At 39.2% G+C, this 16459-nt stretch overlaps 1 protein-coding gene across 10 annotated transcripts in view; it reads left to right on the forward strand.

The window, feature by feature from the left end:
* ppip5k1b (diphosphoinositol pentakisphosphate kinase 1b) overlaps positions 1-16459 on the forward strand; it is a 212640-nt gene that overhangs the window by 13414 nt on the left and 182767 nt on the right. The gene's annotated exons all lie outside the window — the stretch shown is intronic.

The following is a 16459-nucleotide window of genomic DNA, read 5'->3' on the forward strand; positions in this document are numbered from 1 at the left end:
ATAATGCCGACGGTACTTGTGGCGGAGCCGAAGCAGAGGCAAGAGACGTGCCAATTAAGATGGATTTTGAAAGGCTGCAGAACACGGAATGGTAAGGGAGGCTTTGATAATTATAGCATTTTCGATTCTAGCGTCTATTTACTGCCTTTGTTATAGTTCCGGAGCCGCCAAAAACAACAGTGAACATGCCGCCGCTGTGTTTACTATGTATTGCACTGATATTTTTCAAGTTCCTTGACCATTTCAAGATTATTGTGAACATATTATTTGGGGTTGACATTTTAGGTGTTCCTGTGAGCGGTGAGAACATGGAGACGATAGAGGAAAGTGTTGGGAGCAAAGTGCGAGCGGCAGCTTGACATTTCATGCACACCGCGGCTTTCTGTCAATCTGCCTGGACTTGAAAAGGCTAAAACCTTTCACCCTTGTGTTTGTGCAATATGCTGCGACACACTGGTCAGGCATATCGACAAACAAGTCCTTGAGGGCTGTGTTTAATCAAAGTTTCTGCCTCTAAAAAAAGTGTAAACAACGACTGCCAGGCGTGCAAGCCGATATGGTCTACATGCAATGACGTATTTCAGGCTTGGTGCTCAGCAGGAAGCTGGTCACGGGGCGTGCACTTTTTTCAGTTGCAGGATGTTCAAATGTTGTATATAATGGGAGAACCGTGTCCATTTTCCCAAAATGCTTAGGTTGAGCGAATTATATAACCTTTGTTACATGTAATAAGACTGTTGTCTTTAAGTGTCATATCCACTTGACTTAAAGAGGATGCTCTTTCTGCAAAAGGAGGATCTACTAAATATTGATGTATTTTTTTCTGTTGGGGTACCCAAATTTATGCACCTGCCTAATTTTGTTTAAAGAATTATTGCACACTTTCTGTAAATCCTAGAAACTTCATTTCACTTCTCAAATATGTTGTCTGCTGTATTTAACTGAAATTGCTGAATCAAACAACCAATGATTTATAAAGGAAAAACATGGAAATCATCAGGTGTGCCCAAACCTTTGCATGCAACTGTAAATACCAGACATACTGGTTTAACTGGCTACTATTGTTACTCTCATTCCTGACCTTTGTGTTCCTGTTACTCCTCCTCCCCCTGAGTGATGAGTTGTACAGCAAGAGCTCGCTCAGTTCAAGTGAAAAGACATTGTGCAACCTGTGCAATTTAAGCAACAATTTTTTTTCTAACAGTGCATTCTTATGATTCTTCTTAATGTAACGTAGGGCACCACTAGGTGTCGCCCTCTCCTTGAGTATTTTCCTGTAAAAAAAAGGAAGTATCAGATTTGTCACGAGATGCCAGTTTCCTGTGGGGTGGCCAGAGTGTTTCCTGGGCCCACATGTGGGAAAAGTTTGTTTGTACAATCCAGGTCTTTTACTGTTGAGGAAGACTCTAGTGCCTAAAACTCTCTTGAATATATTCTCTGGGTTTATAGACGTTGTTATTGTGTTTGCGTTTATTAAAGTCCATGCATCTTAAACGTAGCAGACACAGATTATCTGGAATTTTGTTTTGGTAAGTTTTCAAGGTCTCTACTGCCATCTACTGGCCATTAGTGTTCATGGCAGTATTCACCCTGAAGCTGGGCTGATATTTTCAATCACTGTACTCAGTTCCAGCTTAAAGTGTACAACAGAACCGCATGGTGTAAAAGTTTAGAGCGCATGATTTATGTTCTCACACACATTGTACATTAAAAAAAACGCACAGACTCGTGTTTACAGAAGCAAAACATAAACAAAAGCTTTTTTTTCAAACTTAAATTACAAAACCTGTCGATGGGAGACATTAAAGTTTAAAAAACAACAACAAAAAAAGAAGACAGGTCTGAGGTGTTTGCACAGGCACAGTGCGAGAGGTTGGACAGTTGTAGCGCTTCAGCAGTGGGATACCCTCACGACGGCCGACCAGAATATCAAACAGGTTTGATTTTCATCTGACCATACGATCGCCGATCAGGAGGTGGTCGTGAGATGTTAAACGCAGCTCGTTACTCCATGTATACTAAACAATGCAGGACACGCGATTAACCTGAAACTTGGTGCGATCCAAAAAATTCTCGCACGAATGAAAAATCAGCTGAAAAAGGGCCAAAACTCGCACTGGCACCAGTAGGTCATGGCAGTGTTCTATTTATTTTCACACCGGTTATAGCAGACGGTTATCTAATTACAACTTGACTTTTTTTTTTTTTTGAAAATGTCTTTTTTTTTTTTTTTTTTTACAGATAAAAAATGGCATATTTTACAAAAGCACATTTATCTGTAAACACCAACACACGACACACCTCACAATAATGTGTTGGTTTACATAGAATGAATGAGTCAACCAATCAGTGTTAGCGGAGGCACATTTTACCCAGAATGCCATCTGTCTGTGTTTGTTACAAAACTTCAGAATTAGTGCATTATTCAACATTAAAAGATATATGTTATATCTTAATTTTGCACAAATGACAGAATGGACATTAATGGAGTTAATCTATCAGTATTCATTTTATTTACACCAAACCATAAGTCAGCATTGCTTTATTTTCCAGTACCTCCGCCTGACAGCAGCGTTGTGATTGAGTAGAGAGTTGAGGTTTGTGGCTCCTCTCAGCTGCGTTTGTGCTGGAAGCCATGTAGTAAACTGGAGCTTCCAGCAGGGGGCAGGACGCTCAAAGACAGAAGTGCTGACTCGTTTGGGTCTGCCGTCGCCTTTGATGCTTCCAGAAGTGATCGTGGTGTTAAAACTCAAAATCAGCTTGTTAGTAGTTGCAAGTGTACCGGAAACAATACTGGAATTTATCGGTTATCTGTAACTTCCGATACATTTTTGGGTGGTTTATCGTTTTAGCTTTATCAAAGATAACTTTTCAGTTATCTGATTATCTGTTATCAAAGTTATTTTTTTGGTTATCTGTGCCCACCACTGGCTGGGGTTCTAAAATATCTAGTAACTATCTTCCATTTGAATTCCCTCCATGTTTTGGAGTTAGTAACTAAATGTGCCTCAGTGCACACAGTCTGCCATTCATCCTGAGATATGGCCACATTCGCCTCCATCTTCCATCTCTCCTTGATATGTGATAAGTTGTTTTGATTGACATTATATCGTATAGTTTTGAAATTATTTTCTTTTTTCACCTCCAGTTTGAAGCTTTATCAAATACTGTTCTAAGAGTGTGGGATCTAAGATTTTGTCCCAGTCCCTGTGAGCTGTCAAAAACGGTCTGAGTTGCAAGTATCTTAAGAAATTTGCATTAGAGAGATCAAATTCATTTTTCAGCTGCTTGAATGTTTTAAGTATGCCACAGTCAAACAGTTGGTGAAGGTAAATCAATCCCTTCTCTGAACATTTTTGACCAACTACTGTCAAGATTAATCGGTGTAAAAGTCTTCATATGTCCATTACTTGTTAGAGGCGAGATTGACTTAAAGACACATTTTATTTTACCCCATATTTTAAGAGTTACTTTCATCCAGTCTGACATCCTTCCAGAGGGGGTGTCTATGAAAGGTATGAATTCTAAAGGGATGTCACATAGTTGTTTTTCAATATTAACCCATCTTGTGCTTGTATTATCTTAAATCCAGTCTGTGAGTGGTTTCATTTGTGCAGCCCAGAAGGATAATTTTAAATTTGGTAACTTAAGGCCACCATTGGACTTAGGTTGCTGTAAACTTTTAAGTCTAATTCTAGGTCACTTATTTTGCCAGATGAACTTTGAAAGCATTTTGTCCCAATTTTCAAAAGCAAGCTTGGGAATATCTACAGGAAGCATTTGGAATAGATAAAGAAATCGGGGCAGAACATTCATATGGATACTTTCAATGCAGCCCAGCAGAGAAAGAGGGAGGCCTGTCCATCGGTCCAAGTCGACTTTTATGCACTGAATTATTTTAGTAGAATTTGAGTCATACAGGTCTTGCAGGGATAAGGGGATGAATATACCAAGGTATTTAAGACCTTCCCCAGGCCACTTAAACCCAGTGAGATGTTTTACACTTTAGTTTATTTAGTATCCAAATTCACTGATAAGTGTCTTATGATGTGGTATAGTTGATGTCAATTCTGTTAAATGTAACAGTACATTGTCTGCATAGAGCGATATTTTATGTTCCTCATTAATTATCGTAATTCTTTTTATGTTATCATTATCTCTAATAAGTTGGACAAGTGGTTCAATGCTAATGGCAAATAAAAGTGGTGAGAGAGAACAGCCCTGCCTGCAGCCACATTCAGTTTGAATCTCTGTGATGTATAGCCGTTGACTTTAACAGAGGCCTGTGGGTTTGAATAGAGAGTTTGTATCCAATTTATAAAGTTAGGACCGAATCCAAAGCATTTTAGGGTTTGAAATAAAAATGGGCAAGACAAGCGGTTGAATGCTTTTTGAGCATCAAAGGATAAAATTATGGATTCCGATTTATTATCTTTTTGATACGATATTATATTCAACAGTCGCCGTAAATTATCCCTATAGTATCTTCCTGTGATGAACCCAGTTTGGTCTGGATGAATAAATTGGGTTATTATCTGATTTACCCGCTTAGCTAGAATTGCAGTCAGTTATCCGCACATCTCCATTTAACAAGGATATTGGCCTATAATGTGTGGTTAAGACTGAATGCCTATAAGACTGACATTCAGTTTGATCTTTGTCTTCTTTGTGTATTACCACTATGGTTGCATCTGTCCAGGACGGTGCCACCGTTTTAGAATACAGTGCGTAGTGATAAGCTTTTAGCAAAAGGGGAGACAATAAATCACAAAACATTTTATAAAATTCATTCACATAGCCATCTGGCCCCGGACTTTTATTATTTTTTAATGTGGATATCACCTGCTTAACCTCCCACTGTTGAATTGGTTCATGTAATTTCTTAGCCGTTTCTTTTGTCAGTTCTGCCAGTTTTATATTTTTAAGAAAATCTGCTAATTTTCCATCATCAGTGCAGGTGTCTGTATTCTTGTAGAGAGATTTAAAAAAGCTTGCGAAAGAGTCTGCTATTTTCTCACGATTTGTAATTACAGTGCTTTGTAATTTTATTTTTTGGACTATATTAGATGACTTTTGTTTACTTAGTTGGAAGTTTAATAAACTACTAGCTCTATTACCATGCTCATAGTATTTTTAGTTGGTAAATCTCAAATTTCCCTCAATCTTATCTGATAGTAAAAACCATCTAATTCTCTACGGGTTGCATTTAATTGTTTTAATAAGATGTTTGATGGAGATTGTTTATGACTGTACTCAAATTCTTTTATTTTATTTTCCAATTCACGCTGTTTGGCTTCCTTCTGCCTTTTCCGAGCACATGTAAATGAAATTATACGGCTCCTAAGGAAAGCTTTAGCACAGTCCCATAAAATAAGGGGAGATGTTTCAGGTGAATTGTTAGTGTCTATATAATTTTTAAGTTCTGTTTTAATAAAAATACTAAATTCTCTGTCATTTAAGAGGGAGACATTTAGTCTCCATTGTTTGGAGGATGGACTGTGACCTATATCCCACTTTAACTCCAAGGGTACATAATCAGATAGTGTAATAGGATGTCTGATATTCTATGCTGGTCTTTTTTAGGGGTGGAAAAATAATAAATTCTTGAATATGATGCATGACTGCTTGAGTAGAAAGTGAAATTCCTGCTTCCAGGATATCTGCACCTCCATAAATCTACATGACCAGACTCAGTGCATTGGTATTTAAGCATTTTACTCATTTGGGAAAGGGCAGTTTTACAGGGGGGTCGGCCCTATTTGACATCACACAATTAAAGTCGTCCCCCATTAAAATAAGTCAGGTACTATACTGTAACAACTTGTTAAATAGCATTTTAATAAAGCTTGGGTCATCTTCATTTGGTGCATATACGTTAATGAGGGATACTTCTATGCCATCAATCAGTCCATTAACTAGGATATATCTGCCCTCTGTATCGTTGTGCATAGATGTTTTTATAAAAATGACATGCCTGTGAATGAGTATGGAGACCCCTCTCTTCCTCCCAGACCGATGAAAGGAATAGTATATTTTGTCTTCCCACGACTTCTTCAGCTTTTCATGTTCCACATCTGATAAATGGGTTTCCTGAAGATAAGCTATCTGACAGTTGATTTGTTTCAGTTGGAGCATGATTTTCTTCCATTTAACAGGGCTATGGAGACCTTTAACATTGTAGGTTATAATTTTTAGAACCCCCCCATTAAATACTAGAGGGGAATCGTACATTAATTTCCCACATTTGAAGACCATCGGATGAAAGTAAGGAGCAGAAGCATATAGTCCACAGATATAGCCTGTGTAATACAGTAATGTAGCCATATATATGGTGTGGACATGGATAATTAAACCAAATAATATGAAGTGGATCCTCATTGTTAATAAGGCTACAGTATAACATTTCTCTCACAGTATACCCGGCATTCAACCATGTAAAAAAAAAAAGTGATACGGTTCCTGTATCATTGTTTGAAGCAGATTCCCCGGAGAACAGGGGAACCAGAACAAGCACAGCAAAGAACAAACCAGTAACATTAGTTAAGGAGAGCAGTGGTGGACCTAATCCCAAGCCACAAAACATGGCAAAAAAAAAAAAAAGAACAGTCTCAAAAGAAATAGACTGTCTTGAGAGTGTGCAAAAAAGTACTCATATGGGCTCCTGCAGCGCTGGTATGAGGACAGACAGCCACACGTTATAAAGTGTACTCAAACGAGGGTTCTGGGGAAGTTACTCAAAGATGCAAGAGTTAAGTCCTGCCGTAAGACAACAGGATGATCAGTCCTCAGTCTCTGTGCGTAGCTCTCAGACGTACTCTATTGCCTTTTTCGGATCCACAAACTCCTTTTCTTGGTTGTTAATGGTGATCCGGAGTCTAGCCGGGTAGAATAAACCGTACCGAACGCCTTTCAGTCCCTGGAGCTCTTTCCGTACTTCCGAAAAGGCGGCCCTGGCGCTGGCAGTGCTGATTGTCTAGTCGGGGAAAATCGTGATCCGTCTCCCGTTGTATTTCAGCGGGGTGTGGTCCCGTGCTCACCTCAGGATTTCAACCGCATCTCTGTCAGAGTGGAGTTTAGCGATTAGCACTCGTGGACACTCCCAGGTCTCCTGGTCCTCCGGGCCCCGTAAGCGATGCGATCGGTCAACATTTATATCTCGGTCCAGCATTTCTTTTAGCATTTTAGACACCTACTCTGCGTGAGCCTCCGTGCTCGTCAACACTGATGTTTCTCCGTCACATTCTTCCCTCTATATCCTCACACCTGTCTCTTAAAGTTACGAGCTGGCTTTAAAGGCTGGTTACACTGGACTGCAGCGAGGTCACCTCGTCGGACCATGTCGACAGTCCTCCTGTCACATCTTGTATCTCTGCCTTCATTTGATTCATTTCAGATCTGATAGCTGCAGAGTTATTAGCAGTTTCCGACTGTACAGCTCATAATTCATTCTTGAGAGCGTCAAAGTCGTTCGCTAAGGCGCTTTTAAGTTCCTCTTTAATTATCTTCGATATTTCTCCCCTCATGGTGTCGAGGAAATCGACTTGGATGTTTTCGGTAGTCATGATGACGCTTTCAGTGGTTGCAGTCGGTGAAGGTTGCTCCGGGCTAGCTGGAGTAGGTTGGTTCTGCCACTTGGTTTTTTTAGCTTGCTGGCTACTAGCTGTAAACTTAAACCTCTCCAGTTTTTTATCCATTCGAGTTTGTATATTGCAGTCGGTTCAGCTCTTAGGTAGTTTGAAGCAACCCACACTATAATTTAGATAAGGCTTATGAACAAAAGCGGCATTTTTGGAGGAATATGTCGATAATTCTGCAGGAGCCCACAGTTAAGCATCTTACTCTATGCTGCTGACTCCGCCCCCAGCTTTCACCTTTTCAAGAAAAGCATCATATTTCATCTCCATTAAATCTGTAAAGTGGCACCTGGAGGGAAGCGTATATCCTACGTGAAATGTGTTGATCATGTCCTTGGTAATCTTCTGTACGATGCTGTCAGTAAGCTGAGCAGCCATCTGGGGTGTGCATGGACTTTAATGCTAAAAGTCCTCCGTGCAGCTTTGCTTCACCCTGGAAAAAGACATATAAAGCACATTGAAATAAAGATAATAGTGCCACATTTTAAAAGTCTAGTCTAAAATCCACATCGCTGCTGTTACAATATTAATAATAATAGACCGTATTTGTCAGACACCGGTTGAGAAAAATACTGGACCTACAATTCAGAAGGATTGCTGTGACACAGATTAATTTACTCAGTGTATAAGTTAATTTAAATTATGACATTATTTCATCACTGCAGCATTGTGCAGTTAATAACTGGCAAATGCATTTTTTAATCCTTGTGAGGTTACGGAAAATAATTGGAAAAAGATTTACAGACTGTAACAACAGTCTGTAATGTTAGTTTAAGCCATTTTGTCACTCATTCATAGCGGTTAAAGTAAACAAAAAAGAAAACGGACGAAAAACAGCGTTAGATGATGCATGGTGTAATGTTGCCTTACCAAACAGCAGCGGTGAAGAAAGTACTTTTATTATCAGAGCGATTAATAAACATTCCAACTAACATTACCATTAACAGAAACATGTTTTGCGTGCTGAAAATCCTAGCATGCTTCAGTTGGAAAAAGGTAAACAGGACCTGCGTTGCCGTTTTGGTGTCGTCTTGGCACAGCGCACCGGGATGCTTCCACTTCAAGTGTTCATTCATTGCAGTCGTACTGCTGTGATAAGCCGTTTCTACCTTGCAGAGCTTACATATCACTGTGGTTGGGTCTTTGGTTGAAATATTCCCACACTTTAGTTTTTTCAGTGCAGCTTCTCCTCCATCGGTGTTGTTTTTACCGCGAGCAACCATCTTACTTCTGCATACACTCCCACTACCATGTGACTGCGATACATCAGTGCGTGTTTTACGTGTCAACGTATTTATGTAATCAGTTACGTCGATTACGTTGACGAATTGCCCCACCCCCAATATTGGCCTTGACTTCCGGTTTGAGGTGTAAAATGTGTACATATGTTTACTGTGTTTTGTAAATGGGTCTTTAAGAAGGAACATATAAATATCACGTATAACATTCTCATGGCATTATGGTCTGTATTGCAGGGCGCTCGCTAAACAATGGAACAGTGGCACAGAGCCAGGTTGTTACAGTCTCAGCACCATCATGAGATGACGCAGAAGTTTAAGAGCATTTCCGTGGGGAAAGTTCATGACTCTCTGTTCACATGAATAGTGACAAAGTGCAAGTGATACACAAAGCCTGCGGAACAGAGGACTATTTTGTTGTTTTTTATTGTGCCATCTCTGGCGGTACTCACCATCCGGGAAACAGAGAACCGCTGGAACATCCAGGGTGCTGTGGTCAATGACCACAGTGTGGGGCGGAGATGCTCATCTTTGCTGAGACGGAAGTAAAGCTCACACTTTTGTCAAGAAAACTGTTCATAATCCATTTAGTATTGTGTTGAAAAATTACATAAAAGTATAAAAAGCATACATCATACAAATACGATACATGCATGGAAGTTTATAGGATGTACATGTGGTACGTCCTATAAACCTTATAGAGGCTCATCTATTAAGAGCCGTTTTATGTTGATGAGTTTGGCCTGTGCTCTTTTATGACTGTACTATGTACTTTCAAACACGGCTCTTTTTTTATAGGTTGCTTGAATTTTCATCATGCTCATTGCATAATGACGTTATAACCCTGCACAAATGATTGTAGCAGCTGTTTCTTTGGAGTTTGGTCAAAACATCAGGATTGTATTATCTCTCCTCCTGGGATGGTCAGCTGTGTGGTTTATTAAATATAGTGATTAACAGTTCTGTTAATAATCAAGCCTCTACTTTACAGTTTTATTATGATAGAAAGCTAGTGATATTGGACTCTATAAGATCCATCATATATATAATTTTCCTTCTTATTATGGGGCCCCTGACCAAATTATAAAACAACTTTTACAGCTCATATTTATGAGCTGCTTTCCCTCTCTACGTGCATATGACACATCGCCATTTGTTCTATTTAAATTCATGTCCGTACTGACAAGGAAATTGTTGACGTTTGTACAATGTCTCATAATGGCTGTGGTTTGATGGTTGAGGAAATGATGACAGTAAAGAAGAGGTAATGGCCAGCATTGCTCCTGTCATAGACAGGAGTGCTGTAGCAGACAGGCTCAAAGGTTAAAAGCTTTTTTTAGTCATGCTGTTGATCTTCTGTGCTGCAGTGAAAATGCATGTGGAACCTGGGGATGATGATTGGGGAGGATTACGTCAGATGCTTTTCCTGATGCAACTCCAGGTGTACAGAAAGAATGGGGCACAGGTGACCTGCTTATTAGTCCAGTACTTTAATGGTATTGTTATTGGTACTAGAGATGGGGCCGATCTCACCCAGTATCGGTATATGGTTCCGATACCAACGTAATTCACGGACCACAATTTTCCAATACAACCTGTGGGGGTTTTCCGATATAGGAAAACTCTGTGAAATGTCTGTGAACCACAAGTGCTGCCTTTGCTGCAGAGGAGGGGAGGGGGTTTCTGAATGGAGGTATGTCTGTCACTGAGACAAGGAGTGAGTACTGTATATGAGACGCCTCCATTCACGAGGTCCTTTCCGTGGTTAGCAGTTGGCTAACAGGCAAGCACTGAGGTCTGTCGCTGACATGTCCCCTGAGCACCGCAAACCCAAGACAGCAACGTGAAATATTTGTAAAGCCTTTGAACCAAGAGGCGGATAGTCCAAAATTTGAGAATCAAATATTTGAGAAAGCGCCACATTAAATAATGCAAGGAATTAACCAGAGCAGAACCACAAAATCAGCCAGGATGAGACGATTTATCCAGCCTGACTTCAAATATGAGTCAATTAAGTACATTTATTATTTATTTATTTATTTTTTGTGGTTTCGTGTTGTTTTGTAAATGAGGAAATGCTCTTTGACAGGTTCATGTAAACGCTTCATGTATTCAGAGTGGTGTGCCATCTAGTGTTCAAGAGATGAAAATTCAGCCACTGACCCAACAATAAATACATTTATTTAATTCTTTCACCAAAACATCAAATATAGGTTTGTATCTTGGATGTGCCTTGTGGCAAATTGTATCTGAACTTTCAGGTCTTCTTTTTAAGAAAATCCTTCTCTATACCACTTCATCATGAAGCTGTATAACCGGGAATACAAAATATCCTCATACAAAATCAACAATAATTATGATTATAATATTAAAGCAAACAGAGCTCTAGTATGGCCATAATATCCAGTGTTGTATAGTAACGAAGTAAAAATACTTCACTACTGTACTTAAGTACGTTTTGGTAGACTTTGTACTTTACTTGAGTTTTTTTTATTCAGCTTACTTTCACTCTTACTTCACTACATTTCTGACCTTAATTGCATACTTCTACTCCGATACATTTTCTATGCGCCATGTTGTTACTCGTTACAAAAAACACACACACACACACACACGAAAAAAGTCGTGTTTTCACCCAGAGTCACCACTGATTACTAGTGACTGCAACGAAGTCAGGCCGATTTGTCATGAGGCATGTCTGGTATTCTTTTTTTGCAGTTGTGCACTTGCACACTTGTTTGTCAGGAAAATGATCATTTCTCTACATTGATTACAGACCTGCAGTGGGTCTGTAATGAACTTTTCTGCAGCGCGGCTTTGCTTTGAACCTTGAACCAATCGAAGCAGTGATTTGCAGATCAAAGCAGTGCTTCGATCTATGATTTGTGGATTGTTTTATTTCCCTTTAACCTAATTTTTCCCCGCTAAAACCCTGAAGAACATATGTCTGTGAGTAATATTTAATATTTTTATGTTAAACCGACCTGTTATGGTCCTCTGAAACAGTTGATAGATGTGTTTTATAACTTGAAAACGGGACCGATGCTAACACGTTAGCATGTCTATGGCGTTTTCAGTGTTAAAGTTAGCATTAAGCTGTTCGCATCAGCACGTTTGTGTTGATTTGTTTTCTGTATAATTAATGGCTCAGCGGTTGTTGTCGTAAAAGTGTCAAATTCTAATTTTTTAAATTTATTTTTATTCATATATTAATAATAGTGACAACAATAATAGTCAATAGACAATAATAGGCAATAATAATAGACTAATAATGTTACAATACAATTTTAGAGAAAGAGAGAAAAAGAACATAAGGAAACAAAACACGACAGAAAAGATAAAACCATGTAACAAAGAAAATAAATAAATGCATATAGAAATAACTGTTTCATGTGAACACCTAGTGAGTAGCCTACTCTCGTTTAGGTTTTGAAACCTTGTTTCTGAAGAGTTTTTGTGTGATGTGCACAATTTTCAGTATTTTGACTAATACTACCAGTCATTTACAAGCCTAGATAAACTTTAATATAAAAAAATCAGTCCGTTTTTGATTATTAACATTTACTTGTACTTTTACTTTCAATACTTGAGTACATTTAGTTGTACATTACTAGTCATACTTAAGTACAATAAATACTAGATACTTTAAGACTTTTACTTGAGTAGCATTTCAATTGGTTACTTGAACTTCTACCAAAGTCATTTTTTTAATCAGTATCTGTACTTTTACTTAAGTGTGATTTTGCAGTACTTTATACAACACTAATATCATTATCGGGAGATAGCCAAATCAGGGTTCTCCCCAGAAATTTTTAGTATAGCGGTGCTGTTGGCAACTATCACCCGAAGCGGAGCGCAACACTTACAGTCATGGGTCCTAAGACAAAAATTAAAATCTTTTGGTTCTGTTTCTGGTTTGACTCTGTGCTGAATTGTTGATTAGTGAAATTAATCTGAAATGTTTGTGTTTCATTGACACACTGTATAAATGTTACAAATGTAAAAAAATAATTTAAAAGAAATGTAGAGAGAGACTATTTAAAATGTGGGAGATTCCAGACTTTTTTTTACACATTTCCACTGCGGAATTTAATTTGAAAAGGGAAGTCTGGGGTCCCCTGCTGGAGCTGTTGCTCCCGCGACCCAAATCCAGAAAAGCGGCTGAAGATGAGTGAGTGAGTGAAGTTTGTCACAATGTACATGTGGACTCTGCTGTTTTTCAGGCAGATCAGACAGCCTATTCACATTGATGTAGTTATTAGATTTTTCAGTTACATATCCATTAGCGTGCACAAAACTGAGTGTCTGCTAAACTGTCAACAGGCTGTGTTCATGTTTAATGGATGTACACGCGCACTGTTTTCGCACAGCGAAGACCGGCTGCTGTTTTGTTGTTTTTTTTTTACAGTGACATCATCAAAATGAACAGTTATCACTTAAAAACGAGTCATCATAACTTAATTTTTAACGGTGCAGTTACATTCCATTCAAGTGCACACTGGGATGCTTTTCCTCAAAGAAACGCTGTCAGAAACACATGGAAATGTTATGATTTCAGTTCGACTGTACACCTGCCTCTGTGGCGGCTTGGCGCAAGCGTGCCTCCTCCCGGTACAGGCCATCGATTGCACGGGCTGTGGTCACCGCCAAGACAAAACAAAAAAATGCAGAGATCGTCGTCTGATCATCAGGCTTTGTCTAATGCTTGAGTTTTGTCTTGGTTTGTGTCATTTAGATGTAACAGGGTAAAATGTAACTGATCTGTTTATATGAAATTCCCCACAAAAAAAAGGGTTTGCGCTCAGTCAAGTCTCGCACTAAAACATCACGAGATGACACCACACTATAGCGGCACTAGATGGCAGTATAATAGCGTAGCACCGTTATTCCATTGTCTGGGGAGAACCCTGCAAATTCATGAATTGGGATCAGATTGGAAGAGGAAAAAATGTGGATCAGTACATCCCTAATTGGTACTTGTTTTGAAACACAGTGCTCTTACACATGACAGTACTGGAATATATCATTGAACAAGCACTGAGTTTAGCCCTGTTCTGATAAGATTAGTTTATTGTGACCAAATAGCACAGGATAAGTAAGTTCAGTGACAGAGTGAACAGGCCAGATGCACAGCCATTGCCCCCCCGAAAAAATTTAATTAAATAAATAACCAGGCTTCTGTGCTTTTTTAAAATTTGTTAACTTTTTTTTTCTTTTTCATTCTATTTATTCTGCTCTGAAAGAATAGACTGCTCTCTGCAGTGACTTTCAGATTTTCTGTGGGGTCAACTTCTCTTTTTTTTTTTTTTTTTTTTTTTTAGTGTGTTTCTTGTGTGTATCTCAGAGCTGGTGGTCTGTACATCATCTGATGGAGACACAAAACAAAGGTTTCGCATCACAATTTTCTTTTCTTTTAAATCTGCACACAAGAGCTGCTCACTGACTCACAGGCAGACTGCGAAAGAGACGTACGGAGCTAAACACACACTGTTCGAGGACATGCACACACTCAGAGGAAGGGAGTGAAACACAGCTTGCGCACACGCTTAGAGACAGAGAGAGAGAGAGAGAGAGAGAGAGTGTGCTCTCTTCCAGTACCGAACAGCGGAGCTTGTTGATACTCTTGTCTTTACTAATTTATCCCTGGGCCATTTAATACCAGGTTTCAGTACTCATCCCTTCAACATTTTAGATGATTAGTGCAGCAGATAACTGACACAATCCTTCAAATGGTGATGCAAGCACCACATGCAGCACAAATACTCCTTACACATTACTCTGTTTAAAAAAATGGACTAGCCACCTGAATTTTCCATAGTCTGCCTGGTTGGGGTCCATTGAACAAGTACACAGAGGTCAAAATTTAAAAATGCTTCTGTCCTTTTGAAAACGATACCACATTATTTGTCTGAACATAAAGATTCCAAAAAGGTGTAGTTTGGACCATCTATGGCTGAATGTTATGTGGTAAAAACAGCAAGAATGGTGACAAAGGTCAATTTCAGTTTGTCAAAGGTAAAGTGGTTTCAATTTTGGTAAAAAGTGGTGCAAATTATTGTTTGAGCAAAGAGGATTAATAAATGGAATAGTTTTGACTGTGCTTAAATGTTTGGTCTCCAAAGTAAAGGTTAAACAATGTCGACCTCCATTGTATTCTATGGCATGTGACATATGTTACACCGTAACATCATAACTATGGTGCAAACTATTCCTTTTTAAAACCCTATTAATTCAACCAATAATTTGCATCACTATTTACCAAAATTAAAAGCAGCTTTAACTTTTGACCCCTGTACAAACTGAAATTAACCTTTGTCACCATTCTTGCTGTTTTTACACCATAACTCCATAACATTCAGTCACAAATAGTCCAAACTATACCTTTTTTGAATATTTATGTTCAGACAAATAAAGTGGTATAGTTTTCAATGTGTTTGGAGAAGTTTTAAATTTTGACTCCTGTGTATTTCCTCAAAGGGGACAGCGCAGTCTTGTTTGAACCCCTACGTGATCGCGTATTTGACCATTTCTGGGGACAGCCTGCCAGTGCGCAACACAAACACAGCATCACTTGGTGTACTGTTTTGTTTTTGGCTGCAGTCACTGAAGCAGTTGTGAAAAGTGCCTTTTTTTTCGGTTCCCAGTGGAGATGGGAAGACCAGGCAAGTGGGTGAGTTTGTGTCGGTAAGTTTTAGCGAGATTTAATGTGAATAATGATAATGGGGCTGTCCCCGGAAGTACAATTTTTGCATCATATGCGCTTTCATTTAACCCTTTTATCGCCCACCCTTAAATAAGACCATGGTGCCCAATTGACCCTTACCTGGCCACCTATTGAAAATTCAAGTGACCAGTCAGTTTTTTCAAAAGAGTAATGTCCAAGGAGTATTTGTGCCAAATTTGGTGCTTGCATCACAATTTGAAGGATTGTTTCAGTTATCTGCTGCACTAACTGTAGAGTTTTTACTCTCAGTAAGTAAGTCTTTTCGGCTGCTGCCTTGTTTTCACTCGGGGTCACCACAGTCTTTGGGTGACTGGCCCCTGGCACCCAAAACCTGTGCCGAAACTCCACCCTCTATAGCTCCTTCCCTGCAGGAGAGGACAGTTATTTCTGGGTACCAATGTCAGTCCAGGGCACGTGTGTGTGTGTGTGTGTGTGTGTGTGTGTGTGTGTGTGTGTGTGTGTGTGTGTGTGTGTGTGTGTGTGTGTGTGTGTGTGTGTGTGTGTGTGTGGTTCATTAGAGCTATGGATTGGCACAAAGTTGGATTTCAGAGTGGTACCAGTGATATCTGCACTGTAGGAGCATAAGTAAAACCAAGTAAGTGTATGCAGACATTTAAAGATTCCCGTGTGTATGTTTGCTGCTGTGCTAACAGGAGGATATGATGTCTACTCATATGTTTTTTGCAGGCTGCAGTCAGCTCAGCTGTTTACACAGAGTGCTGAAATTCAGATGGTGGTGGTGAAAGACATTTTGTAAGACTGATAAATGACATACAGGTTTCTATGAGCTTAGTGCAGGAGCAGATTACTGCTACATACGAGGTCTGTCCATAAAGTATAGGTCCTTTTTATTTTTTTCAAAA

This window comes from Thalassophryne amazonica, chromosome 8, assembly GCF_902500255.1.
Source record: "Thalassophryne amazonica chromosome 8, fThaAma1.1, whole genome shotgun sequence".
In the NCBI taxonomy this organism is placed as follows: Eukaryota; Metazoa; Chordata; class Actinopteri; order Batrachoidiformes; family Batrachoididae; genus Thalassophryne; species Thalassophryne amazonica.